This window comes from Passer montanus, unplaced genomic scaffold (genome assembly GCF_014805655.1).
Source record: "Passer montanus isolate IOZ18808 unplaced genomic scaffold, ASM1480565v1 scaffold55, whole genome shotgun sequence".
Classification (NCBI taxonomy): Eukaryota; Metazoa; Chordata; class Aves; order Passeriformes; family Passeridae; genus Passer; species Passer montanus.
Window position 1 is genome coordinate 2,481,250 of NW_024370485.1, and position 27,659 is coordinate 2,508,908.

The following is a 27,659-nucleotide window of genomic DNA, read 5'->3' on the forward strand; positions in this document are numbered from 1 at the left end:
CCTGAGATGGCCCATGGCTCAGATTGTAGTCTTTGGGGCTTCGGGGTGAAAGTTTGTGGGTTTGGGTGAAAATCTGTGAGTTTGTAATGCAGTTAAGAGGAATAAGGACATGGAAAGGGAATAGGTCCAGTTCAGGTTGCCCAGTGAGTTTTTCCTTCACTTTCTGGCTCTCAATATACCAGAAAAGGAAAATACCAGGGAACTGCTAAGAAAGGAGTTCCCTCCCAGTGTGGTGAGTGGGAGTTGGTTCCCAGGGCAGAGCATGCTGCTGCCAGTGAGCAAGGGGAGCTGAGGGAAGGCGAGAAAGGAAAAGCGGAGTCCAGGAGGAGAGGCAGTGCAGGAGCCAGACAGACTGTTCCACCCAGGGGGGGATCCCATCCCTGCCAACCTGGACGCTCCCAGGGTGCTCTCCAGTACATGCACACTGCCATAGCTTTGTGCTGCTGCACTGCACTGCTTTCCCAGGGCTCTGCAGGTGTGCAGTACCACAGCGGTGTCTCACCGAGGTAAATGCTGCCACACGCACACAAGGCAGCCCACAGGGGACCCACCGCTCCCTATGGCACCTCACAAATGTGCCACTGTGTTCAGCAAGGAGCAGGCTCATACTCACTGCTCACTGCTCACCCTGCACTGCAGCCTTTGATGCACACAGGCACATCCCAGACATCCATACCTGGCATCCACTCCCCACAGCAGGCACATGCACAGCACCAACACACAGGTGCTCACCAGAGGCCACACATTCCTGCACATCCACCTGCGCACGTGGTGCCACATTGTCCATGTTGTCCCCTTCCAGCATTGTCCCATGCAGATGGGCTCACTCAGACCTGTTTGTGTCTTCCAGGTCCCCCTGCATGCCACCACAAAACTGTGATGTGGCATCTGTTTGAGAGGAACACCGATGCACACATCCAAATATGCATCTGCAGCCCACTCAGCTCCTGTTTGCTGTGCTATCTCAACCCCTTTTCCCCTGTTTAGCCAATCATAGTACTTCTTCCATGCTTCTGAAGCACAGGAGCAGATGGTTTGCAGGTCAGATTCCCTTTTCCGCTAGTGGCTCTCTTCAGCTGCTTAGGTCAGTGCTAAGTGTCTCAGAGATGAAGATCCTCCTTGCCCATGCACACACAACACCTCTGTGTCACTCTCAGCACCTATTAGAAATTCTGAGTCCAAATGCCTCTTTAAATTGCCCTCATGACCGTACTTTAACCCAAGTAGCACTTCAGGCCATAGTGGCTTTTCTAGGTTTGGCAGCATCTGCTAGCTTTGACCAAATGAGGCAGCTCCATCTCCACTCTCTTTGTACATATGCCTTGCTGAGACCCAAAAGACTCTCTCACTTGTCCCCTTTCAGCCTAAATTATTCATCTGCTGTAATGCACAATGGATGTTTGTGGGAAGAGGCACGCAGGTACAATTGAGCATAGTGCCGAGGCACTGACGTTACTAGTGAGCTGAAATTGCCTCGATGCACAGGCCATGCTTAGCTGAGAGAGACAGGAAATTTCTGCTCCTTCAGAGCACTTCAGAAAAGTGAATGGTGATGGCACTGGTGAAGGCAGGGGGGAAGAGGGGGTGTTTAGGGATGAGGTGGCAGTAGGGGCTTCCCTACACGTTTCTTCTGGCTCCTCTGATGCTGCCACATGGACATGGATGTGGGGAGGTGGGAGTGTGCTGAAGCAGGTGGCTTTGAGGAGTGGAGAGTTGGCGTGCCAGGGTGTGGAAAGTGTACATGAACTGGGAAGGGGCTGAGGCTGCTGGGGCACGTAATGCGTGTGAGGGCAGGGAGCTCCTGAAAGAAGCCATGGCAATGTACACCCCACTGACCTTCACCGAGGTGTATCCATACGTGCTGGAAGCCCATGCTGCCCAATAGCACAGGTCAATAACTTATGGGACTCCTTTCACACTTCCTCCGTGCGGCTGGGGCTAGACCCGACTGCAACCCCTGCATTGCCTGTGTCTAAGCCACGCCTATGCCAGCCTTTTTTCTGCCTGTGAGCTCTTCCTTTTTATATCTATGCCACCACTGCTCCAATGATCCCAGCGCAGCCACGGACCCCTATGCCATATAACCCACAGCTGCTCTTCCCCGCTGCAAAGCCCATGCTTTCCCTTGCCTCTCCCATTTCCCGGGGCACACAGGTACGCTTGCCTGCCCTGATGTGGAACCCTGATTGTTGTCCTTCCTCGCTGGCAGCACCACGCTGTGACACTGCCGGGCGCGTTACACCAGCCCGCCGGAGTGCTCGCTGTGCTGTCCCTGGTGCTGGGCCGATCTCCCTTCATTCCCTTGCCCCTTCTTACCCACCTCGTGTATCTCTCTCTCTTTCCTGGGGCCTGGTGGAAGCTGGTGCCTTCCTGGCCAAATCTCAGCTTCCCATAAGGATTTATGTACTTCTTTGCCACGCTTTGGTTTTGCAGTCACATCCCCTGATGCCACTATCAGCCAATTTCACAGCACTCGGGGCTGGTGGGACTGCGCACTCTTCTTTGCATGCAAATTATGCACATCTAACACCAGAATGGAGGGAAAGAGAAGGGATGAGTGTGGCTTCTTTTGCAGGCTTTCTGCTCCAGAGACTTTGCCCCGCAGAGTGGCAACTCCAGTCCATGGACAGACACATGGGAGATTGTAGAATGGGCAAAATTAGTGGAAGTGTGGAAAAAAAAAGGGAAAATCTTACTCAGAGATGGGGCAGTTAAAGCAGATTTGGTGTGGCAGTGGAGTGTGTGTGTGCACTTGCACAGACTAATATAGCTGTCTCCAAAGTGAGTTCCAGCTTCATAACTTTCAAGAATGTCTTTTTTTTTTTTTCTTTTTTGGTGAGTGGTGCTGGCTGTCTGTGTTTCATGTGTAGTTTGTGTTTGTCTGCCTGTGTTGGATGTTGATGAGTATTTGTGTTTTCCATGTGACAGAATATGTCTGGGGCTAATGTTTAGGATCCAGAAGGGTGCTATGCCACTGTGTGGGCTGAGTTTAGGTAGGTAACAGTATCTGATACAATCAGTTTGTATGCTGCAGGCAATTCATAGGCAGAGTGTGTTTGTGTGTGATATACAGCCACTAGTGCTTGCTTGACTTATGTTCCTGAGTGCATGAGGATGTTTTATGTGCCCTCATTTTCTTACAGATACGTCATTTGCTAGTGTGGTGTTTGCACTGACATGGATGTGTATACATGGCACTTTTTCTGGTCTCTGCTATATAGGAGTGGGCTCGTTAAATGCTGTGTGTTTGTGCAGTGACAGTTTCGTATAAGGGGTCAGGAGCTGGTGTGTGGTAGACATGTTTGGGTATTCCACGTGCATTTGTGCAGGGATCACTATTTGCTGTGCTGTATAAAATGTTTTTGCTGTGTACTCATAGGAGTGGTGGAATAGGCTGGGTGGAGCTGATGTGGTGTTGTGTGATGGTTGTCTGAGTTATCACGTGTGCATCTTAATACAGATGTGCAACCTTGTAGGTAGGTGCAGGGTGTATGTGAAGAAGAGAAGCACCCCATCCTTTAGAGGAGCTCTGAGTTTTTAGGGTTTGTATGCAAGGTGGTGTGGAAAGACCAGTGAGTAAATATCTGTGTGTGTGTCCAGTGTGTGTGTGTGTCCTGTCTGTGTAGAGTGTCCTTGCAGGGGCGAGATTGTGTGGGCTGGGAGGTGGTGTGTTTGTGTGTGTGTGTGTGTGTGTGTGGCCGTGTGTGTCAGCACACTTCACCTTCTCCCGGAGCAGCTCTGTCAGCACCTTGCCCTGCACTGGGTCAGGTGCTCTCTCCTTTTGTGTGCAGTGGGACAGCCAGGCCCTTAGCACACAGGCCAACCTCCTTCCATGCTTTCAGTCTCCTTCCATCTGGCTGTCTGTCTACTCTGCTGCCCGTGTCCAGTTGTCTGTTCCCATAATCACCGATACGCCTTGCCTAGCTCACACCCTACACTGCCTGTGGACTCAGCAGCTGTGCATCTCTCCGTCCCTCCCACACACACACATTCACACACACACACACACCCTGGATCTTCATATGTGGCATATTCAGTTGCCATTGGAAACCTAAGAAAGAAGTGAATCTACCCTCCAAGTCTTAAGCTGGTGGTTTTTTTCCTTTTTTTTTTTTTCCCTCCCCTTTCCTCCTCTCCTCACAGAAGGCGAAGTCGTTCGCAATGAATCCATGGCAGCTTCGATCGGGCGGTGAGCTGGAGCACCTACTCACAGGCCACTCCTTCATGTGACTGAACAGAGACCTTTCCCAGCACTCGCCAAGGAGAGCAGAGCCCTGGATTTACCTCCCGCGCACCGGGCACCCCCAGCACAGGCACTGCGAGGTAAGCCAACCTCGGCACCTCTGTCTGTGCCTCTCTCCATCCCGCCCTCCCTCCCTCCCTCTCGTTTCTCGTTCCCCAGAGGTGTGAGGGAGGAGAAGGGCAGGGGTTTCTGCTATGCTGTGAACAAAATCTCGGCTTTCATCAGCACCCTCCCCACAGCGGAGAGCTGCTCCCTCCCCTGTGAGCCCCTTCCCTTGCGGCTCTGCATGCGTGTGCAGGGAGGGGTGGTTCGCAGAGCAGCCGAGGGATGCGCTGCGGGTCCCCCACACGCAGTCCCGAGTGCATTCCGCCCCTTCCCCACCCCTCCCTGGGCACACACCTGTCTGCTCCTCTCCATTTGTCATTTTCCTCCACCACCCCTATTTCTCGGGAGAAGGGGCAGCCAGGCTGACTGCTGCAGCCAGGCCAGCAGCAAAGCTGGGCTCTGCAGCCCTGGCCTGGGTCACTTCGGGGATGCAGCCTGCAGCAGAGCAGGAGTGGGCATCATGCTACCGGGAGTGGGCCAGAGAGGGAAGGATTCCCCCTCCCTCTTCATCTCACAGATATTTTGGGGGTTCCAATTCCCCACAGAAGATGCTGGCCTCCATTTCCTAGCCAGGTACCTCCTCTGAATACCCAGCTCAGCCTGCCACAGCGTTTGGGGTGATGGGCATGCTCTTTTTCACTGCTTATCTGCTGTCCCCTGGTGCTCCTTCTCAACTGGAAGGGATGTTTTCCTGCTGGAGACAGTGTGTTTCATAAGCTGGGAACGCCGTGTGCCCTGCACAGGCAGTGAAGGGGCCCTGTGCCGAGCCTGACCCATTTTGGGGCGCAAAGCTCTTGGGAGCACCTGAAAGGGCCTCCTGCTGCCTGGGGCTGCCCTCAGTGCCCCTTTCCTCAGCTCCTCTGCAGGGAAAGCAGGAAGATCAGCTGCACTATTTCCATGCCATGCCTCCGTGCTGCTGGAGCTGCTGTGGTGTGGGGGTGGGAGGGGAGTGGGAGCAGCTGTTTCTCCCAGTGCCTGGGCAGGCCCAGACGCGCTGCCAGTCCTCAAGGAGCATGAACGTGCCTGGAGATGCCTCTCCCCAAAATAGACCCTAAAGCAACGAGCTGCTGGCAAAGTAGTGGGTAACCTCAGAGGAGTGGATTTTAAAGGGGAGGTCTGTGAGTTTGCAACCTGACAGGCTGTGGTTTCAGGCTCTGAACAGACTCTGGCAGAGACCAGAGTTTTTCAGAGTCAGATTTTGGGGGCTGTTGTGTTTCTCTGAGGGAAAGGGACTGCCAGGGTCTGTGCTACTGTGCAGCCCCAACAGTGGTGCTGGTGTGGTGTCCCCTGAAGGAGGTGATGAGTTGCTCCCCTCCTGCCCAGGTCCCAGCTGGTGATGCTGACAAGGAAGGCATGTCTTCCACTGCATCTTCCAGTGCATCTCTCTGCTGCCACTGCAGGACTCTGCCATCAGTTTTCCTCATCTGCAGTTCCTCGATGCCCCCTGACCCACTACTCTAATACCTACCCTTCTACACAAACTGCTGCCTTCAACTTCTCTTTGCTGCTTCTTGCTCTTTTTCTTCCTTCTCTGGGGTGCCCCGAGCCCTGCTTTTCCCTCTTTCCTGCTCCTCACTTCTCCTCCTTTGTGACCACCATGCCAGGCAGGAGCAGCTTTGGTCGGCCTTGGGAAGGGCTGCTGCTGCCTGCTGGGGTTGTTTCTGGATGCTGGTGCCAGCTGATGATACTGTGAAGTGATCCTTTCCCCTGTGGTTCACACCCTCCGGTGCGCGCAGGCGTGTGTTGGGGTGACAAGTGGCCGTGGTGTTGTTGATGTGTCACTCTTCCTCCTGGCCGCAGCCTGGCAGGGAGCGTGCCCATGCAGTCACACTCGGTGTCATTGTTGGGGAGTTTGCAGAAGAAAGCAAGCTCTTCCCATATGGAGCCTCCAAAGTCATTTGGCATTGGTTAAATTCCTCAGTCCTCTCAGGACATGGCTTTGGCACTGACTCAGGGTGGACAAGACAATAAATCCAGCTCTAGGGAGCTTGGTACTGGGTCAAAACTGCTGCAGATACATGGTAGAAAATGCTGATCCAGTATGAATTCACTCTGCTGTTGGAGATTTGTTTAGAAAACAATGCTGGCTTAACTCTGTACTGGCACGATTTATGTTGTGTTGGGTATTATCTGTCTGCACAACCCTCTCTTGGTGCTGGCTCGAGTGCTGTTTGTGTGCCACATCTGGCACGTGCTCCGGATCATGCATGCTATGGCTAATCTGACAGATGTAATTGCACACTGCGGCCAGCCTGGTTCAGTCCCTCCTGTCAGGCAAGCCAGTCTGAAAGAGGGTTAAATTACAGTCTAGGAGCAAGCCATGTCCCACACCAGACAGATGCTGGAGAGGATGGCATTGGTTGGGAGGAGGGCAGGCATCATGCTGAAGAGGAAGAGGAAGGGGAGGGAAGCATTGTCTCAGCAGGAGAATGTTATTCTCCAGCCCTGACCACTCCACAGGTCAGTGCACAGGCTCCAGGAGAGGCATTATCATTCCTCATTCCTCAGAGGATCATGCTGGCAGAAAGTGGGATTGCACCATGGATGGAGGCCAAGCCAGCCCCACTGGAGGCAGGTGCTCGTTTGGGACAGAGTATGAGTGCAAACCCTCACTGTTGTGCTGTAGGGACTTGTTCCAGGTCTGTCACTCAGGTGCTTGTCTTGCTGAGGGAGGTAATTTTGTTTGTGCTGAAGGGCCAAAGGGCAGGAAGGTGGTGAGGGGTGATTTGCCTCATGCTTTTGTGTGGATGTGTGCAAGTCTCTGGTGATTAGGAGGAGAATTTGTTGACCAGGTTTAGCAGTCTGAAGTCAGTTTTACTGTAAGTCTCAGCAAAATGAGCTTTTGGAGGTTAAAGTCAAGAGGTGACACCATCTACCAAACCTTGCTGCTAAGAGTCCTAATCCTAGCAAACTCTCACGCTGGTCACCATGCTGTGCCACAGCTTCCCCTGCCTCTACGTGGAACAGGCAGGGGCCACAAACACAGTGGGAGAGGAGGGAGCTGGGGAATAGGGACGTGAAGGAGCAACGCTTGAGGCTGCACAGAGGGATGCTGTGGGGAAAGGGAGGTTCAGCCTGTGACTCTGCTGACATGGCTGAGTGCTGTCATTCGCGGGGCTGGATGCTGCAGGAGAATCCGTAATGACCAGGGGGCTGCGTGCCAGGGCCGATGCAGCGATTCACTCAAGCCTCTGTTTGTTTGGGAAGAGAAAGGGAGTTTGTGGCTTGTCACTTGGAAACAGAGTAGAGATTCAGTGGAGAAGGACAGGCTCCTTGGCTGGGCCTCCCCGAGCAGCCGTGCCACGTGTCTGTGTGTGTCAGGGGACTAAGGGGACCCTGGTACAGGCCATGACTGGCAGCTGGCCATCCCCAACCCCTGTCATTTCACCTCCCCCTTGCACCCTCTGCACAGCCACTGCCAAGCGGCTGAGGACAGCCCTGAGACACACACGCACATGACAGACCAGTGCATGTGAAGAGAGGGAGACAATTTTGAAGCCATGCTAGAAGAGCAGCTGGATGGAATTCATGCTGCCTTCCTGCCTGGTTTGTGCCCTGTACAGTAGAACAGCATCTGTGTGAGTGTCCATGTTGCTTCATTCCAGCCCAAACAGGCACCTTCAGCAGGGCTGTGTCTGGTGTGTGGGGAGTGTTGCTGGGCTAAGTCAGGGCATAAAGACCTCTTTCTCCCCCAAGTTTCTTCTCTGTCTCATCCCTGTGTGAGCCCTCTCGCTTCATGGAGGTGGAGACCTGCAGGCAGTGGAGGGAGGTGTTGCAGAGGGAAAGGGGAATCTAAGACACACATGGAAAGGATGCAGACAGTGAGATGAGAAAGAGGGAGGACCTGAGAGAAAAAAGGACAGAAGCAGCAAAGGAAAAAGGGATGGAGAGGGAGGCAGAAAGAGAGCAGCAGTGTGGTATGGAAGTATCTCATATTGATATTGCAGACTAGAGTTTGACCTGACCACATTTGTACTGGGCAGGATGTGGTCTCAAAAGCTCTGTGGCAGGAGGACCAGCTCTGCACAGTAAACTGCTCATCTTCTATCCACCTTCTTCATTAAGGGAATAGCCAGCCTGTAATTGTCCTGCTTTGAGATGCCTTCTCCTTGTGCATGTTTTTCTGCTCCCAATATGGAGGAGGGAACATGGCTGAGAAACCCCTCCTCGTGTTCTTTGTCCTCCCAGCCCCATGGAGCCAAAAGAAGTGAATGTGCTGCCCAGCACTGCTGAGAACTGCCTTGCTCTGTACTGGAGGGATGTTGTTGAGGCCTTAGAGGGAGGCACAGACTTGCCTTTAGATGGCTCCCCAGAAAAACTTATGGCCACATTACCCCACACAGGCACTGTCTGCAGGGAATGTATTCAACAAGCTACACAATTTTTTCTACAACTTTTTTCTACATTTTTTTCTACAATTGCCCCATAAATATGTCCCACAAGAATTGAACAGCAGCAATCAGATAAGAGTGATTTATGGAAATTTCTCTTCCTCTTTTATGAAAGATACTTGAGTATGTGTCTGTCAGGTAAGGTAGATCTGTCACAGGGTAGGTAGATTTCATGCAGGTGTTCTAAGTGGCACTTTTGATGGGGGTGTGATGGTTTCCAGAAGCTGGAATGCCAGTGTTGGCTTGCAGGCAGGTAGACACGTGATCTGGTATCCTCAGCTGGTTGTCTGTTCATTGTGACACAAACCTGTGGGTGCTTCTTTGCCATCTCAAGCTTCGTCTCTGACTCCCTGTTGTAGGACCAGCAGAAGATATGGCTTAAAGTGAGTGGCACATCAGGGCCATGGGACTGTGCCCCGTTCTTAACTGCCATGCCTTTAAAGCCAGCCAGCATGGTGAAATCTATGGAGAACCAGTCTGGCACAAAGGGAGAAACACTCATATAATGGGGCTACTTATTTGAGTTCTCCAGCATTGCCCATTACATTTCATGTCTTGTGGCTGATGCAGTTGAAAGGCAATCACTGGAGCTAACAGCCCAGCAATGTTCTGCTCACCTTCTGATTTACTTCCTTTCATCCTCGCCGGGTTTCATCTCCTCCCAGGTTCATGCATCCCCCAGCACTGAGGTCACTTTCTTTTCATCACACCTTAGGCTGTATATAATCAAGCTAGCACTGTTCCTGCCCTGAATCTTCTGGGGTCAAGATGGAAATCACTATTCAGCAAGAGACCCAAACAAATGAGCAAAACTAGCCTGGTTGGTCAGAACAGAGTGGATGTTATCCAAGAAAACTCGCATTGATCAATTCCAGTCACCTCCTGTGCTTAAAGTGACTCAGTATCTCCATTTTTAGGATGTTGCTGGGGAGCTGAATTCTCTTATGATTTCTCTTGTATCAGCTGTCCCTACCAACAGTATTTGTGAGATTCTTTTCCTATATCTGCTCAGATGAGGATCTGTTGGAAAATATGCTGTCAGAATAATGGGTGCTGGGACAAAGCAAGTCATAAAAAACCCACAAACACAGTGAAAAAAACCCCCAACAACTACAAAACCTCCACCCCCCTTTTCCTGAACAATAAGTTATCAAGTCCAGATGGTTAAATCCGAGAGTTTGGAAGGAGCTTAAGTGATTGAGCTGCTAACAAAAATATGCAATCTCTTGTGGAAAAAAAAAGCTACTGATTTGGGGAATTGGAGAAGACCAAATGTTGTACCTATATTTAAAAAAAGGCTTCAGTGATGATCCGGGGAATTAAAGATCAGTAGGCTTTGCATCTGTGTCTGGTAAACTGGTGGGAATGATAATTAAAAAGCAGTGCTTGAAGACATCTGGAAGATTGTGGTCTGATAGGGCCTATCCAGCGTGGGTTCAGCAGTGGAAAACTGCATCATGCTAATCTCCTACAACTTTTTGAATGTGTCAATAATGCAGTGGATAAAGGAGAACCAAGTGATATAACGTATTTAGACTTCCAAAAGGCTTTTGAAAGATCCTGTACTTGAGCTGCTAAAGAAGCTAAGCAGTCTGTGAGAGACAAAATATTGACATAGATCAAAAACTGAGTAGGAGACTGAAAGAATGAAGGGATTAAACAGTCAAGTTTCACCATGGCAAAAGGTTAATGTGGCCTCCAGGTTCTCTTCTAAATCCCTTGTGATTTACCTTATTGTTTAATGAATTGGAAAGGTGGGAGGAGAGATATGCCATATGGAAATCAGCAGATGAGACAAAATTATTATGTTGGCTGTGGACAGAAAGGGCTGTGGGAAATGCCTGGCAAAGAGGACTAAGTTAAATGAACACACTGTGCTCTGGTGAATGAAACTGAATGTTGATATGTTCAAAGTAATGTGTGTTGCAGGGCAGCAAAACTCTTTAGTTTTGCTACAAACTCTTTAGATACCCAAAAGGTCCTGAATCAAGAGTATCAGCCAAATGAAAGTGGGGGTGAATGTCTTTGCAGAGATCTGCCCCATGCTGTGATGCCCTTGAGCAGGCAAATCAGCTATTTGGATGCAGAGGCAGTGAGCAGAGAGGGCTCTGGAAGAGCTCTTGGTACACCTGCAGTGCTGCCTCATCTGGAATAGCAAGCCAAACCCGGGTCAGCCTGTTTCTGAAGGGATGCTGGAGAACTAAAGGGCCTCTGGGGTGAGACAGAAAGCTTGTGAACACCCCCAGGTGAAGATATGGAGGAGACAGGGGTTGTTGGTGTCAGATTGGGAGTGTATGGTGGGAGGAAATAAAATTATGAGAAATATGAGGATATCCATCCTTCCTTTCCTCATCACCTAGGAGTGAAGGAATGCACAGTGAAATTAAAATGTATGGGATTTAGGTTTGCAGACTTGAACTGTGGAGGTCTAAGGCGTGAGAATTTGTCAGGTCCAAGAATTCAGAAAGGTTCATGGTGGACTCCTGTGTTTTGTGGAGAACAAGAGTACCCCAATGAGCTTTAACTAAGGATGAGCCCAGTTTTGGAGCCTGAACCTGCAGGTTCAGTCTTCAGAGCCTATATTAGCCTGCAACTCATAGCAGCAAATAAGAAAATTGAGACAGGAGTACATTGTCCCTCATTTGTCTGCTTTGATGTTTTTCCATCTTTTCTCCCCCAAATCCCAGTGATGTTTTTTTCTTAGAGCCAGTGTGGACATTTCTCTGACCTGGAATGGTTGTTCCCTTGTGTACATCTTACCTTTTCTCCCTCAAATTCCAGTGATGTTTTTTCCTAAGAGCTAGTGTGGACATTTCTCTGACCTGGAATGGTTGTTCCCTTGTGTACATCTTACCTGGGGACACTGCTGGGATATGAGCAGTGAAATTCTTTTCATGTCTAATCATGTTGAAGTCCATAGTATAAAGGAGAATTTTCATCCTGTGAGTTTGAACTCAGTTCTGGGGAAAACCAAACCCCATCCCTGCCACAGAAAAGGTGCAAATCCACCTAAACTCTTGATATTGCCTCAGATCAGAAACCCAATCTGCTAAATTCCCAGACATTCATGGGAGATTGCACATGCTTCCATCTTCCGCCTGAACTATGGATAGAAATCAGTGCCAGGATAACAGGGTATCCAGAAAACTTTCCAATTAATCTGCTAAGTTCCCAGACATTCCTGGGAGATTGAACATGCTTCCATCTTCCACCTGAACTATGGATACAGAAATCAGTGCCAGGATAACAGGGTATCCAGAAAACTTTCCAATTTCTAGGCCAAGCTGGAGCCCAGAATTAAAAATCTGCTGGGGCTGAAAGGAGAACAGAAATCCCTGAAACCTTGTTTGACTACTTCCTCCTCTCTTCAGTGTAAGGACCTGAGTCTACAAACATATCTTCCCAGTCCAACAGCATTCCCTACACAGGAACATTGTCCATGGTCCCACTTCCTGTTCTTTTTTTTTTTTCCCTGAGTCCATGATATATGGACTGGAATCTTCAACAGCTTGGCTAACTTAGCCTGTTTGTTTTCTAGCTATTTCTGTGTAGCTACAAATGCATGTGTAGCTACACACAAATCCCAGACTCCTTGTAAGTATGTCTCCTTCCTGGACAGCCCGTGAGGCGTAAGCAGAGTGACTACTTGCACAGGGAAATAGACAAAAAACCACTGAGGATCATCTTTGCATGCTGCTTGTTGCTGGATCTCTGTGAGCTCTCTTGTATTCTTAGAGCTGTGATTTGTTTTGGTGGGTAGCTTGAGCTGCACCCACTGCAGCTGATGTGGATAGAGTGGGAGCTGCCAGGCTTGTGTCCCCTTGCCAAGAGACCTGGGGTCAGTATCACACCTTTCCACGTGGTTAAAAGTTCCTGTGAGGCCACAGGGAGCCTTGGCAGTGTGTCAAAGCTGACATCACCACAGCCCCTGCAAACCTCTGGGCTGGAAGCAACATCTTCAACACCTCTCCTGGAATCCAGGAGCTGGGGACTGTGGGGGCAGAGAGACACTGACGTCACCCATGCTGCATGCCAGCAACCCCAAGGCTTTGGAGATGGCTTGATCATCACTAGTCTATTACAGCACCTAAAAAGACCTCTGGGATCAAAAGATGATTGCATCTCTCTGCTCTATTACAGCAGCCAATGAACCTCCAGGGCCAAAGGATAAATGCACCATCGCTGGAATATTACAGCACTTAGAAACCTCACTCACTGACTCACAGCTGTCTGACCCCTCCACCACAACCACTTTCAATTTGTCTCGGCACCCAGCCACCTTCTCTGCTGAGGTGTAGCTGGATAATCCTCGTGCTTTCACAGTGCCTGCCTGTGTGCAGCACTGAGGTGAGACCACAGTTATTTTGGGATGGGGGGAGCACTGGTGTTGTGATGCATTTGCCAGACCTTCACTCTATGAATGCAGCAAAGCAGCACTGAAATAAACCACTTCCTTTTAACACAGCATCTGTGAACCTCTGGTACTGCTTTGCTGTGAGGTGATCTGCTCTTGCCAGGTACAGGGAGGGGGATCCTCTCAGACTGTCAGAGATGTTTCAGAAGACAGCTCAGCCTCTGGCAAGGGCCGTGTTGTACCAGCAACTCGAGCTTACTAATGGCAAGAGGGATACTTTGAATGTCTGGTCAGTGATCCTGGCGTTTAGAAAGCATGAATTAATTTCTCAGACACCCTAGAGAGGTGGAGTTCTGTCATGTTATGAACCTGACTTGTAGATTCTGAGGAAAATCCTAAAAGCTTTTGGTAATAGAGGTTTTAGTGAGTTTAATGCCGATGGAATTAAAAGTCTCTAGGCACTCGTTGTGAATGGATTTACATTGGGGAGATTAGAAAAGGGAAAACATTATTGGTGCCCAGGAAACCCAGGAGAGCAGCTGTCAGCTGGTTTAGATGGAAAGTTCCCCAGTGGGCAGGTGCCTGGCAGCCAGACAATGCACACGCACCCCCCGGGGGCTGGGGACACGTCCCAGGGCCACTGTGGGCACGCCACATGTGAACATTCACAGTAGGATGTTTGCATTCACCAGTTGTATGGACACACTGAACATGATTTAACACAGGAATGGTCTCTTCATTTTGGCTGGCATCTCTTACACAAAGACCCACATGCCTCACTCGAGTGCTGCTGGCCTTTCCCAGCACGTTCATTACTGTCCACTCCTACTGAGGAGCATGGAGAAGAAATGCCTGCCCTCCTCCCTGCCCACAGACACACCACTCTGTGCAAAGCAGTCTCTCGTTCATGGATAGGCCTTTTACAGCCCCCCTTTCTTCCCAGCAGAAATGCACCTGGTGTGTAGCTGTGAAATGTAACAGTGAAGCACAGTTAATGTGAACACTGGGCAGGATCCTTGTGGAATCATTTTGTGAGGTTTAATAATGTCATAGTAAATTTTGGCCAGCTCACAAAACCCACCATTTTCAACTTGTCTGGGAGGCCTAGGGAAGCATCTCTCTATTGGGCAACTTCTACTCTTTTTGCCCAGGCCTCAGTGTTTGTCACTGCTGGGGAAAGCATCCTGGAGGCAGATGATTCTTCCCTGTGTCCTTAGACAAGTAAGGCACGATCCTGGAGGGTTTGGCCTTTCTTGGACTTCCCTACAGAGGCTGGGTTGCTAAGGCTGTGCTCTTTGCTCAGGGATCAGAGAGGCAACAGAAGAAAAGACACCACGAGACCTATGGGAGAATGAGAAAGGTTACAGCCTTAAGTACATGAGCTGGTTATGCTCCTCTCAGGAAGGCTCCAGGAGATGCTGTTCCCCTTGTTATTTCTCTCCAAAGTCCTTAACACTTGTTGGTGCACCTTTTTGAGAGCAAAGATCAGGGTTCATCCACCCTGGCCTTCTCTTTAAGTGGTACATCATCAAACTGAGGACTCAATCCAAATCCTGTTTTGAAGATCTCTATTTCTTCTGCTGCACAGGAGAACTCCCTGGGTGATCAGGCTTTGTTAAAGCAGCGGGGTCCCTGCCCCAGGGAAGATGGGCAGACAGGAGAGTTGGTGCATTGCCAGGGCATGCAGGTATCAACTGAGTGCCCACAATCAAGCCAAGAGCAGAGTTACACCTTCTTTGTAGGGTGAAGATAATTCCCTGTCCACAACACAGGGCAGAGTGCTGGGATTCATGCCATCCCTTTTCTTCCTGTACAGCATGGATTACTGCCTGCTGACTCTGGGAGTCTGGGTGAGAGGGAAAGGCTGCTGGAGTGGTTGAGATGCCCTCAAAACAAGGTGTCAGATGTTGAGTACCAGGGGCAGGGCAGACACGGTGTCTCTGGCAGCCCTCCCAGTGAGTGGGTAGGTGCCACCAGGGTGTCCACACAGGGAGGAGATGGGAGAGAGGAAACAGCTAGGAAAGAGGGTGAGCAGTCTCAGTGCCTCCCCACGTGCCTCTTCTTGTGCTGGCAAGAGGTGGTGGCAGTGCAGGGAGTCAGGGAAGGAAGAAAGGGAGGGGGGATGCTCTGTTGGTGCATCAAAGTGGTGGAGAGCCAGCAAGCATTGTGGTAGTCAGCCCTTGGCTCTGGGCTCACCTTCATCAGATGGAAAATGCAGTTTGGAGAGAAGGGGGGTTTTACTTAAAGAACAGAAGCAAAAATATTAATATGATGATTGGGGCTATGGCAATGCACAGTGAGCACTCAGCAGTGATGTTTCTGCAGGAACTGGATCTGCTCTGGACCTGAGGGCCTAATCTGTGGTGGGGAGGGGAAAAATCTTTTGCTGTGACCACTGATCCCAGGAAGGTGCCTGACCTGGCACTCCTGATTATACACTTCTCCTGCAAATGTGTTGCATCTGAGCTGCTGGGCATGCAGGCACCTGCCTTTAGATGGGTGCAGAGCCAGGCTGGGCTCACTTCTGCTCAGGCTGCATCAGCACTGACAGCACCTGTGGATATCAGCAAGGAGATCCACTCTGGAATCCGCTTTGCAACTGGCACTGCAAAAACGTTTTTGTTCTTTCTGCATCCTGTGTGAAAGAGCTTCTGTCCCACCATTTCCTTCCTTAAGGCATCTCTGCTTCTGTCATTTTATCCACAAGTACAAAGAGAAGACGAGTGCAGGTGGTCCCCCCCGTGCCAGACAGCCGTGCTGGCTGTTGTGATCAGCTCGTTCAGGCAGGATGTGTTCACCCCCTCTAAACAGCAGTCATTGTCTATTCCCAGGCAGAATGGTGCTTCTGGAGGACATCTAGCACAACTAACTCATCATGACAACCAGCAGCAACTTCAGGCTGCTTTCAGAGAGCTGTTTGTGGAATCACCTCAGCCCTTTAGCACAAGATGTACACTTGCAGCAAGCCCTGCCACTACAGAAGAGAGAAGCTTCTGTTTCCTGCGAGTGCCCAGCAAATGCTAGCCCATGACTAACGTGTTCAACGCTGACAGGTCAGCGTGAGATGGGAGAAAGGGGATCTTTATCCCAGTGGGATCACCGAGAGTGAATGGGCTTTGCAGCAGTAAGGATGTGGTGAAGTTGTCAGCCGCAAAAGACTTTACTTGGTCTTAAGGCCCTAGATAGGGGCAGGCTCATAAACACATGATGGGGCACACTCACAGCTTCCCTGGATATGGGAAAGTTATTTGAGGGCAGCCCCTAGGATTTTCAGGATCTGTCAGTTGCGTTCTGGTGATGAGAAAACCTGGCATGTTCCTGTTGGGACTGACTAGCAGAGCTTCCGAGACCTTCATTTGCATGATTAACAGGGTTTATGCTCACTGTTCTTTCAGGGACTGCCCTGTGTGTGAAACTGTAGCCTTGCCACAGAGCACTGGGCTGAAGAGAGTGCAGTGGAGGCTAAGTGCACCTGTGATTTATGGGAAGATTACAACCTTGCCTGCACAGCCACGTGGATGTCAGCATGGTTTATATTATCTGCACCACGGTGGCATGTTACATTCTCACAACACGCAGAGGGTGAGAAGGGGCAACCTTTTCAGAGGGAGCTGCCTCTGGGCATTGCTATTTTTTACTTCATTCTTGGAGTTGGTGAGCCTGGTAGTGTTGCAGGGTGACATGTATGAAGAAACCTGACACCAAGCTGGAGGACCTATGAGGCTGTATCATGATATAGCCAACAAAGTGATCTGCTTGCTGTTGCTTTGATGTGATCATATGACAGTTTGATGCTTTATTCAAAGCACTGGTTACAACTTCCTTGCCCTTCTTTCCCAAGCACTTTGAGGCCAACTAATTTATTAATAAATTAGAGGGATTAAAATAAACAGTGCTTTGAAAATCATTAGGCATCCCAAATGCCTGGAAACAAACAGCAGTTGAAGTAAAAATACAAAATGCAAATAGGCTAAGAACTGGGCCATAAAATATTGTATCTTAGCCCCGGGGCAGCTCTGGAAAGAAAAACTGTGTTTTTTTCCCTTGTCTCTTTGGGTTGGGACAGAGAAAATAGTACTGGGGTTCTGTGAATGAGGAATGGTCTCTGCCCCAATTCCTGCAGTGGTACAGAGCCTGCCCCACCAGTGGCTTTACTGGCTGCAGAACAGAGATGTGGGGAGATGAGGCCACAAGCACCAGCCACAGGGCTGGAGCTAAGGCAAGATCTGAAGGATACAGACTGGGGACCATCTGGGTGAGCAGCTGTCCTAGGCAGCTCCTTCTGCTACTCTTGGTCCTGACCCTCACCCTCCAGGCACTGCATACCCAATTCTTTCCTCCTCTCAGCTCACTGCCTTTCTCACTCCAGCTCCTCTTTCCCTCTCTGAAGACCCAGGGACTGACACAGCCAATTCATGCAGCATCCAGCTCATCTTCCCTCAGTGGTACCAAAGCTGAGCCCCTGCATTGGTAGCCACATAAACTGGAATGCTGGCTGCTGCCAGAGCAATGAGAGACCACTTTACACAATGACCTTTCCTCATTCTGCATCCTGGCTGGGGTGATGCATTTATTGTTGCCAGCTGCCTTTTTCTTGTCAATCCTTGCCAGTTCAGAGACACCCTATAACACCACTGTCCCAGTGGGGAAACACAGACCCCGAGGACATCACAAAGGGTACAAACAGTGGATGAGGGTATGGGTGATTATCTGATTGCTGTGGTGTTCTGGGTGATGTTTTTATGGGGATTACTTGGAAAAGGAAGCTTTTGAAAAATGCATCAGAGCAACATACATGTCTTTGATGTGTTTAAAAACTGGTGTGGTCCTGCTTAAGAAGTGGAAGTAATGAGGGCAATCAGTCTTGGCTCAGTAGGATGATTTTTAGGCCAGAGAAATGTGAAGGAATCACAACTGACTGATGTTCCTGCCCAGCAGAGAACAGGGAGATCCAATTTTCCAGGCAGTTGTTGGAGGTCCTCTGTTGGTGAATGAGATATTCACCACCTTCAAGACTGAATCCTATCCATACTTGGAGAAGGCTGTATTTGTGAGGGAGAGCAGGGGTTCAGCTGTGAGAAGTCTGCCTGATTCAGGAATTGCCTGGACCATCTTGAGTTTCTCTTGCATGACAGACTTCTCAGGCATCACTGGCCAGGGAGAAAGCAGTCAGACAATGAAAGAAAGCTGGTCTAGGAAAAAGCAGCGCCTGTCTGATAATTGGATACTTCTCCCTGCCTGGCCAGCATGCTGTGAGTGGAAGGCATCATGAGGCCAAGTGCCTGCCACTGCCAGGGGACTTTTCCCCTCCACACAGCCACTGGGATTTCTAATCCAGGCTGTATAGGACAATGCTGTCATGTTAGTAATGGTATAACTCTCTTAGCAGTCTACCGGTGTGACAGAGGCACAAAGGGAACAGTGTAGGCTGAATATGCACTCATGCTTGCTAAGCCTGTAATCCCAGCTTTGATTTTCTCTCCCTCTTTTAATGTTTTTCATTTTTATTCTTTTTTTTTTTATAATAGGTTCAAACTTAATAAGAGTGATTCACTAGTTGCCTGTTTATCTCTCTTTGGCATGGTGTCCAATTTGGATTGCACAGGGCAGAAAGGTGAGGTGTGGGGGGAGAAGGAAGAAGTGGGAGATGAAGGGGGCAGCTGGAGAGTGTTCCTGTTTCCTCTCTCCATGGAAACTAAGGCTGGTGTCTTCCTGTGAACCTGAATGTCTTGGCTGATGATCAGCTCTGTTCTCCCATTCGATTTTGATCTTTTGTGGGTTTCCTTGTAAAGGCTCAGCAGCTGTTAGCAGCTGATAGGAAGTGTTTGGTGGTCTGTGAGATGGGTGGAAGCAGGCCCATGAGTGCCCTGAACTTGTCTGGCCTGGTTGTTTTGCTTGGATGAGACAAGGGTCAGTGATGGAGCTAAGCCCTTCCAAGGCTGTGTCTCGCAACTGCATCTGAGACTGTGCCTGTACCTCCTTGAGGTTGATCTATTTTCTCTGCACATCCTAGCAGACCCCAGCTGTTCCTCAGCCCAGGCAGTTGCAAGACCTGCTGTAGGGCTGATTCTAGCACCATAATGTGTTTCTGCATCCAACCCCTTTTTGATTCTGCCTAGGATCCTGACCGCCTCTTCTCAGAAACTGCTCAGGCTGGGCAGCAAGATTCACCATTTGCTTACTACTGCTGGGCAGTAGTAAGAAAAACCAAGGAATTTCTGGATATGCATGAGGAGCCTGTTGCCCAAGAGCTGCTGTTAAGAACTGCACTGTCCTTCTTGCTCTGGGCAGTCACTGGCCTCAGCCACAGCTCAGCCATTTTCACCCCAGGTGCTTCTTCCAGGGTGAGCCTCCTCCCTCATTGTCTCCAGTGGCAGGCACAGCCCTGCTGAACTGCTCTGGGCTGCAGGTGACCGTGCTTGTGGCTGGGTGACATGACTGAACATGGGAGACATGGAGCAGGTCATCTGGAATAAGCAGCTAAATGTGGGCTGGTGCATAGGAGGACAGTGAACAAGAGAGGCCAGAAAGGTTAGAAAAACTAGCTTTAGTTTAGTTAAAACTAAACAAGTGTGGAGAAGCATTAGAGTGGTACTGAAGTCCTTCTGCTTCACCTTGGTTAAATAATGTGTACTTGTGGTTCACCATGGCTGGACTGGTTCTGACTCCCAAAGAGCTGTGTCCAGATGACCCATGTGTGGTGCTGAGACTGCCTGGCATAGAGAAGACAGCTCTGTCTGAAACCAAGGGAAGCTGTGGGGCATTCTGGCAGCTTGTGGGGTGGTGAGTGATGGCAGGCAACATGCTGTCGTGCAGGATCAGTGAAACACTGCTCATCTCTCAAGCTGTCTGCTTCTCTTGCTCTTTGTGAGCCTCTTCTCACTTCTCCTTTTCATGTGCTCATATCACCTCTCTTTTCTTTCCCTCACTTTCTCTGTGTGGTGCATGGCCCAGTGACTATAATCCATGATAACCCTCTATTCTCTCTTTTCTGCTCCTCACTACCTTTCTCACTCATCCTTTCTTCGTGTCTCTCACTAACACTCTGTTGCTCTCTCTGCCAATTTATTCTTCTCTTTCCTCCCACACTCTGTCCCCGTTTCATCAATCTCAGCACAGTCCTGTTTCTCACCAGAGCTGCTGTTTCATGTTTACTCTGTTGGAGGGAGGGCAGGCAGGCGTGAGGGTAAGGTAACAGGTAGGAAGCAGGAGAGTTGAACTGAGACCTCCTTTGGTGACCATGGCTGAGTCACGTCACCCATTCCGTGGCCTGGCTCCTTTCCTGTGACATGGGAACACTCAGCTACGAGCGAATCTGCAATGCTTAGAGGTTCTAGGGCCAAAGTCTGTGAAGCTCCTGGAAGTGTGCTAGAGCTTGGGTGCCTGTGCAGTTTTTGTTTGTCTCTGGTGCCCAGCTAAGCCCTTGTGCCCAAACTGACATGATGGAGGCATGTTCCCAGCCCTGCCATTGCCCACTGTCCTATTCTCAAAGTCTGCCCCACCCACACTTTCCTATGAAATAACCCCATGGGATGAAGTTGACAAGCCATAGATATGGAGTTTTGATCTGCAGAGATCCAGAGCTTTCTCCCTCCAAATCCCTGGAGACTAATGGCAACTCCTGTTGCTATAGGTGCTACCTTTGTAATTACACCGACTTGCCTCCTCAGTTCCACCTTTTCCTTCTTGTCTTCCTCTCTGCCATGCTGCTTTTTCCACCTTTGCATACTGGAGCCTGCCTTGCCTGCTGGCTGCTGAGGGCTGGCCCGGAGCTGCCAGATGCTTGCACCTTCTCAGCTCTCACGGGTAGGAGTTGCTATGGGAGACAGCGAGAAAGAAAAAGTGCCTTCCCCAGCAGCACTAGGAGCCAGAAGTCTTCCATTGAGTGGAGAACACCCCCCTCTTGTGCTCCTTCCTCCCCTCAGCCCCCCTTTAGAGAGCACTCTGCAGAAAGCCGCCTTTGAAGCCCCTTAATTAGTGTCCCGTGTGTCCTGAACGGAGCCCTTCATTACCACCAGCAAGAGGCATAAATTGGCATGTGTTTCAGCTTTGGGCTCAGTGCCAGAATTTTGTTCCAGTCCCCTCCCTCCAAACCTCTCCGGCTTCCCCCCTCTTCGACACACATGTGTGCACACACACATCCTCTCACAGAAAAACACACACACGTGCACGCACAAGGGACCCTGCCAAAAAAGACATGTCCCCTTTCCATCATCCCACATTTCAGAGAAAAAAAAACAATGACAGAGGTCGCTCTGTTCCCTGCCTCCCCACGGCTTGCTCTTGGCTCTGCTGACCCTTCAGCATATGCAATTGCAGGTTGGGGGTCATTATCAGCCCCAGAGTGTCTCTCACAGCCTGTGGATGTGCTCAGAGGGTGCTAATTAGTGAGAGAAGGGCTGATTAGGTTAGAAATTAAGTGTTTATTCTATCTGTTTTTTTTTTTTCTTTTTTTTTTTTTTTTTTAATATGTATGTGTGTAAAAATAGTGAGGCCAGATGGAGTCTCAGGAATAATGAGAGAAAAGGCAGCCAGGAGTCAAGGGGGGGTGAATCTGTATCCTGTCTCACCTCTCCTGCACATCCTGGGTGGACAGGCATTCTGCAAACTCACAGCATTCTTGCAGCACACCAGCAGCCACCACACCTTCCCTGTGGCTGTCCTCGTTGGGATCGAGCTGGACATCTCCTCTCTGCACATCGTAGAAGCTTTTCATACCTGGAGAGTCTCTCATCTCCATCACCTCCTCTTTTCCAGCTCAATCTTAGTGCCTTTGTTTTCCCCCTCCCCCACATTTTTTATCTCAGCGTCACTATTAGCAGCAGCCAACAGGTTACTGGCATCACCAGCCTTTCAGTGACACCCCTTGTCTGTGCTGGTGTCTCACCCCAAGTGTGCTGTCGTCATAGAGAATTCTGCCTCACAGGCTCTTGCTCTGCCAGACTGAGGAAATTCAGTCTATCTCTGCCATGGACTTTGCCCCTCCTTTGCAAAAGTTGCAACAGAGGACCCCCAAAGCTGACTAGGAATCTGATTTCCAGGAACTCCAAAGTCTCTATGCCTGAGCAAACCATTTCTTTGTCCTGTTACGTGGCCATTTTTCCCTGCAGCTATGCCATGTTCAGGTCGTCATGGACTGTGGGATAAGGAAGAACAGATCATGGTAGGGCTGAACAGCAACTTTATCTTGCTACAAGGCTGTTCTGTGCTTCCAGCACTGCAGGGAGAAGCTTTGGGGCTGTGAGGAGCAGTTGAAAAACTGCCTTCCTTCCACTTAACCTAAAGTTGGTCTTTGGGGCCAGTATTTTGGACATGGAGCCTTTCTCCAGAGAGCCAGTCTTTAGGTTGAGGATACTCAGGTTCCAGTGGGCTGGAGGAGAGGGAAGGAAAGAGGCTGTACTTAACTGTGCTCCATAACTTGCCTTCTGGGTGGGAATTGTGCTGGCAGACTCATGAGCGTGCATAGTTGGAGGCTGGTGTCTGCAGCAGGCCAGTTGTGTGACTGGAGGGCTCACTCTGATGTTGGCAAGGCTGGCCATCTCTCCCAATCGGGGATATGACTGTTGAGAAAGGGCTGAGTTTGTTTTGTTGATCAGCTTGGGGAGTGTGTGTGGGGGGAGGCAGAGACTTGTCACTACGATGTGCTGGAGGAGTATTTGCAGGGAGGAGCATTTGTCAGTAACCAGTGGGGGCATTGTGATCCCTTAGAGTCACAGCTGACTGGGATGTGTGGGTCTCACAGCAGAGGAGATTCTCTTGCTGGCACTAGGGGGGCCCTAGACTCTCAGCTGCATTTCAGAGCCCAGCTACAGTGTCTGGTGCACTGGAGCTTTGTACCTATGGAATAAGAAGTCCAGCTTCCTTTAAGGGTGGGAGAGCAGCTGAGGACTCCCAGCTCCAGGGGTGTACTTGTGGTGGGAAGAAAGGCCACATGTGTGTGCCGGTGTTCCTTGGGCTGCGTGCTGTCAGCAGAACTGCATGCTTGGCTGTTTGGCTGTTGCATGAGAGGAGGGTGTATTTGTCTGGGTACAATTCAGACCTCATTCCCTTTTCATCGCAACGGTGCTTTTTTACCATGTGGCTCCTGTAACAGCCAAACAAACAAACAAACAAACACACACACATGGGAATCCAAACTCCCTATTACCACCACATTGCAGATGCAGCCTGGTTTGGCCTGTATTTCTCCCGTTGCCACAGCAACGGTAAGCCAGGGAGTAAATCAGAATATCCTCTCTGGTGCTCAACACCCCCATATGGCAAAATAAATGACAGTGTGGAAAGCCTGGTCTGTATCCCCTACCTTTCCTTCCCGACTCCAGTTCAGCAGAGATGCTCCAGAGACCTCTCATATGCCTATCAGACCCCAAGGAGATCACAAGCTTCCTCCACAGGGGATGGGGGAGCACCACCTCTGCTGTGACCAGCAATCCCCCCTATTCCCTTCTCCAGTTGCTGTGTCTCCCGTGGAGGGTGATTAGGTCTGAATCAATGTTCAATGTTCATGGTCTCAGCTCAGCTGGCTTTTAACAAGATGAGTCCCATCAGCTCCACTAAGGACCAAACAGCATCCAAACCAGACTTAGCAACCTGCTTCTTGCTTCAGCAAACTCTGTTTACAGCTGGGAGAAACAGCCTTTGGAGAGGAGCAGAGCAATCAAAGCACATTTAGGACCAGGACTCCTGTCCAGCTGAGCTCAGAAATATGCTCGCTGGGACAGCTGCCAAAAGGGCTCCACCAGCTACGCTGTGTGTTGGCCTTGGGCACTTCCAAAGTCAGCAATGTGCTTAGGAGAGAGATCTGTCTGCCCAGAAAGAAGAGTCCTTGGGAGGAGAGGAGGGACACTGCTCCTGAGAACTGGTGTGGTGCAGTCCCCTGGAAGCAAGGGAGAAACTGGACTCACATTTTCTACAGCAGCTCTTTCTATATGCATCCTAGGTGGATAATTCTAGCCCTGGAGGATGACCTGCATCCCCTTTCATTCCAGCAGCTGATTAGAAGGTATCTGTCACTTGTGCCTCCCCCAGCTTTGGCTGTGACTTCCTTCATTAGGAATCTCACTCTGTTCTTTGGCTGGATTTCCCCTGAGAATCCGATTTATGGCTCCCCAGTGATTGCTAATGTGTAAATACCGTGTGCTTCAGTATGGCAATGTGAATGCCCTAGTGCATCGGGACTGTTAACCCTTCAGCAGCTGAAGAGCTGAAAGCTGCCTTGTTTGACAGGGAGAATCCCAGCCTGGGATCATGGGATCTCAGTCTGGCTCTAGGCACGCTTGCAGATCGGTGCAGGTGGGTGAACACTCACACCTCCTCAGGTTTCTGTGCAGGTGAAAGGATGAGCCAGGAGCAGCCCAAAAAAAAGGCAAAAAGGGCCATTTCATGATTAAATGCTAGAACACAGCAGCAGTGTAAAAATATACATATATCACAAGGCTTAATTAACACAGGCAAAGGGAAAAGGAGAAAAAAAGCCACTTTTTAAAGGTTTCACAGAGACTATAAACTGGCAGCACAGAAAAAAAAATGTAATACATGCAAATTAATGGCATAAATTTAGGGTTACTTAACTTCACAAATGTTAACAAGCTCATAAAAAAAAAGTTATTCTTTCTCAGTTTCCTGTCGCTGTTTGTTTTAATTCTCTCTCTCGCTCTTTTTTAACTCTGTTGAGAAGATTATGTTTTCAGTATATCCTCCTAAATTAATTCTGCCTCTCTCTCTTCCTTCTCCCTCCCTCGTCTCTGTCTCTTTCTCTGTACCTTCCTCTGTCTGCTTGCCTTCCTTCCCTGCCTATCTATCATATTCTTAATGTCCCCATCATCATAGTATCTACTCTTGGATACAGTACTGTATCATTTCTCTCCCTATCTCCTTGCCTGGCTCTCCCCCACTCACACCCCACCCTTCTTCACAGCTCTCAGCCTGCTATCCTCTTCTGGATTTTTTTTTAAATTTTTCCTGTTTGGTTTTTGTGGTTTTTTTTTTTTTTTGGGTTTGTTTGGGTTTTTTGTTGGCGTTTTTTGTTTGTTTGGTTTGGGGTTTTTTTTGGGGGGGTGGGGTTTTTTAGGGTGGTGGTGTTTTTTTTTTTTTGTGGGAGTTTTGTTGTTTGGTGGTGGGGTTTTTCTTGTGTGTTTTATTTATTTTTGTTTGGTTTTTTTTTTTTTTTTTTTTTTTCTGTAGCCGTCTAGCAGTCACTATAACTCCAGCCTGGTAATGCTATACACAACACTACCAATTTCCAAACATGCATTTTTTCCCTGCCACTGGCAGACAAAGAAGGCAAGGAGCAAATTAAGTGGTCTGGGGCTGAACTGCTCGTTTATCAGGCGTTTGAGTGGCTGTTTGTCGCCGCAGCCTGCGTGGCTGGAGGCAGAGGTAGGGCTGTGTGGGCAGGCTGGCTCGGTACACCGCAGCCCCACTCTGAAAGAGCTGTCACAGCTCCCCCGACACCGTCCCTTTATTCGAGGCTCTGCCTCCGCGCAGTGGTGGATAATAAAGGGCACGGCAGCTCCTTGCTGAGCCTGGGAAGTCATGAGCCCCCGAGGTCACCGTGTCTCTGCTTCCCGCGTGTTTCTTGCTTTGCTTACAGATAAAACTAAGTTTAGAAAACTCAGGCAATTGCCAGTTTAGCTCTGCCAAAACTCATTTCTCCGGAAAGAGGACGTACGCCTTTTGTTCTGCTTCTTTTTAAGCTACCAAGGACACCCCAAGTTGCATTACTCGTGACGTAACTTGTCCTGTCCGTGATGCTACAGCGTTCTGTTCTTAGGCTCTTGTTCTCATTGCTTAAAGGGAAGATGGGTAAAAAAAAAAAATCTTATTTTGACTTATGGACCAGACTGAGTCATAGGAAGACATCATTAAAAAAAAGAGGGGGTGGATATCATCAGCTTTGGCCACAAGCCATCCTTGGAGCTTTCAAAGTCGCCTGTAAATATTGCTGCCAGCTCTGTTTCGGTATCAGAGACAGCGGTCCTGGCTAATAGCTTTTCTTCTTAGTGGCCCAATTCAGCATTTCAGAATGCTGGAGAGAAAAGGGGGAAGTCAGTGTTTATTCAACATAGCAATCTCAGGAACAGGGAGGTGAAATTACAAGCTGGACTCCCCCCTTAGTGGCCCGATTCAGCATTTCAGAATGCTGGAGAGAAGAGGGGGAAGTCAGTGTTTTATTCAACATAGCAATCTCAGGAACAGGGAGGTGAAATTACAAGCTGGACTCCCCTGGCAGTAGTGAAAACAAGAAAATCCAAACAAGCAAAGGAAAAAACCCCAGAAAAAAATTAATTTCTCAAAGCAAGAGGAAGGATGTTGGTGAGTGGGTAACAGAGGGGTTAGGAAGAGGAAGCACAGAGGGAGAATCTGTTGTGTTTGGAAGATGTGGGAACCATCAACACAGATGTTGAAGAAGAAAGCAATTGAGAAGCTGAATGGGACTTGCATGGGTTTACAGTTGGGTGCATGCTTAAGCATGTTGCTAAATGGAGACCTGAATGAGTGAGAACAAGAAATAATCATGCGGGAGTCCCTGTGCAGAATCAGTCTCTGTCCAGATTGACATCACAGGCTTTCCCACTGATATAAAACATTGCTTTTCCTGGGAGGAAATGAGTCAGGGTAACTCCGGAGCTTAGGGTTTGGCCTATGCAGATTAAGAGGAGTAGCAAGGAATAAATAAAATATGGAATATGCAAGGGTGACTAAGGACTCAAAGAGAAGCAAAGAACTGTGGGGGAAGGAATAGGGCCACAGTGAGGAACAAGGAGGGGCTGCCAGATTAATTGCTTTCTAGGGCTACCTGGAGAGAGATTTAGGGGGATAAGCATCATTCCCTGGCCGTGAAGTACCTATTACGTGGGTTAGTGGGTAAGACATTTATGTGCCTGTATTAGCGGGGTAATGCTCCTTTGTTTTTTGGTCCTTTCAGTCCAGAAACAGTCTGAAACAAAGTTTGTTTCTCACTGAAAATATTTTCAGCACCTATGAAATCAGAGTCCCAATAACAATTGCAGCCTCCATGTACTCTGCTACCGACAGCATCGAAAGAGGCAGAGCAGAGAATAGGAGGGGAAATAAGATAGAAAACTGGACTGAGCAAGAACAAAGGAAAGGGGGGGGTGTTTTTTAAATTGAGCTGTCCCCCATTTTTGATTACATCATAGCCTGAATTAGCTTTGGCCTACATAATTAAAATGGAGGATGTCAAGGTACCAGGAGGAAAAAGTATTTTGCTGGGCTATTTGCACAAATCATCTGTTCGCTGCACAGCTGCTGTAGGAAATGCAACGCCATGAGTAGACATATATAATTGTAGAGATGGAGAATGAACAAACGTGTTTCAAAGAACAAGGAGAATTCTAAATGTCAGCAAAGGGGTATATGACTCACTCATTGGGAAAATACTATTATTGGATACGTAAGTAGGACTGTACAAAGCACTCAGAAGAGGGATGCTACTAGAAAAAAGAAGAATTAATAAATGAAGGTAACATTTGGGTAAGTGACAGTGAATGAATGAGGAGATGTGCTATAAATGCCATGAGCTATCACAGGGTCTGGAGTGAAA

At 49.2% G+C, this 27,659-nt stretch overlaps 1 long non-coding RNA gene across 1 annotated transcript in view; it reads left to right on the forward strand.

Moving 5' to 3' along the window:
• The window catches only part of LOC120510059, a 49,691-nt gene that overhangs the window by 12,675 nt on the left and 9,357 nt on the right, over nt 1-27,659 (forward strand). Inside the window, exon 2 of the long non-coding RNA XR_005629409.1 lies at nt 4,144-4,323. This is a non-coding gene — a long non-coding RNA (uncharacterized LOC120510059). The remainder of the gene's footprint in view (nt 1-4,143; nt 4,324-27,659) is intronic.